General features: G+C 43.6%; 1 protein-coding gene across 2 annotated transcripts in view; it reads right to left on the bottom strand.

The window, feature by feature from the left end:
• The window catches only part of TIMM9 (translocase of inner mitochondrial membrane 9 homolog (yeast)), a 35,772-nt gene that overhangs the window by 5,402 nt on the left and 28,792 nt on the right, over positions 1-1,578 (bottom strand). The window lies entirely within an intron of this gene.

Here is a 1,578-nt window from a genome sequence, read left to right as displayed (position 1 = left end):
GTCAGCCTAGCTCACAGCAACCTCCAATACCTGGGCTCAAGGGATCCTCTTACCTCAGCCACCCGAGTAGCTGGAACTAAAGGCATGCGCCACCTCATGTGGCTAATTTTTTCTATTTGTAGTAGAGACAGGGGTCTACTTGCTCTTGCTCAAGCTGGTCTCGAACTCCTGGGCTCAAGCGACCCGCCTTGGCCTCTCAAGGTGCTAGGATTACAGGCGTGAGCCACCTGCACCCAGCCTACAATGACAGAATTACAAAAATGGAGAACATATTAGTGGTTACTAAGGATTAAGGAGGGGGTGGGGACAGGAGGGAAGTGGGTATTGTTACACAGGCAAGGAGAGACCTTTGTAATAGAAATATTCTGTATCTTGACTGTATCAATATCTTGGATGTGATATTGAACTCTTTTTGTAAGATGCTAACATCTTACAAAACTGGGTAAAGGGTACAAGGGATCTTTGTATTATTTCTTATAACTACATGTGAATCTATGATAATCTTAAAAGAAAAAATCAGCCAGCACCATGGCACATGCCTGTAATCACAGCGACTCAGGAGGCTGAGGCAGGAGGATCACTTGAGCCCAGGGGTTTGCAGCTGGAATGAGCTATGACTGGGCTACTGCACTTTAGCCTGGTTGACAGAGCAAGACCCTGTTTCTAAAAATATAAATAAATAAAAGAAAAAAAATGATATTGTACAACTTCATAATTCTTGCCAAAGAATAAGATGCAAGTTCCAAACTAGAGTTCTTTTGGATTCCCACTAAGAGTCTGGAAAGATCCAAGAACTAGGAAGACAATTTTTTTGGAAGTATTAAATGAAAGCATTGTTTTGTGGGAAAATACAAGGGTAATAAAAGATGCATTAAGGACTTGGTTTACCAACAGGCTTCTAGCTGAAAGTACAAGAGGTCACCCACTAGACCTTGGGCCTTTTGTATTGTTGAACTAGTACAGTACACCACCGTACTTCAGAAAGACACAAAGCAAGCTGGACTTTGTTCTGTTAGTTTCTTTCTTTTTTTTTTTTTTTTTTTGAGACAGAGTCTCGCTCTGTCACTCTGGCTAGAGTGCTGTGGCATCAGCCCAGCTCACAGCAACCTCAAATTCCTGGGCTCAATCCTCCTGCCTCAGCCTCCCAAGTAGCTGGTGCTACGGGTGCACACCAGCATGCTCGGCCAATTTTTCTAAGTTTTGTAGAGACAGGGATCTCAGTCTTGCTCAGGCTGGTCTGGAACTCTTTGACCTCAAGCGATCCTCCCATCTCGGCCTCCCAGAGTCTTAAGTTTCAGAGATTGGTATAGTGTGCTTGCTGCCTTTACCTCCACTTCCCCTTATATAATTCATGGTGACAAATGATGGCTGTTATTGGGAAGTCTTTGACAAGACAGATGAAGAGTGCCCCAAGTAGTGTTGGTGTGACCGTTCTTTATTTAAAATTATTTTCTTGATACTGTCTTTCAACATACATTCCTTAACTGCTTGAACCCAGGAGTTCAAGGCTGCAGTGAGCTGTAATTATACCACTGCTCCCCAGCCTGGGCAACAGAGTGAGGCCTTGTCTCTTAAAAA

This window comes from Propithecus coquereli, unplaced genomic scaffold (assembly GCF_000956105.1).
Source record: "Propithecus coquereli isolate 6110/MARCELLA unplaced genomic scaffold, Pcoq_1.0 Scaffold83, whole genome shotgun sequence".
Lineage (NCBI taxonomy): Eukaryota > Metazoa > Chordata > Mammalia > Primates > Indriidae > Propithecus > Propithecus coquereli.
The sequence above is the reverse complement of the archived record's forward strand: the minus strand, read 5'-3'. Positions and strand labels throughout refer to the sequence as shown.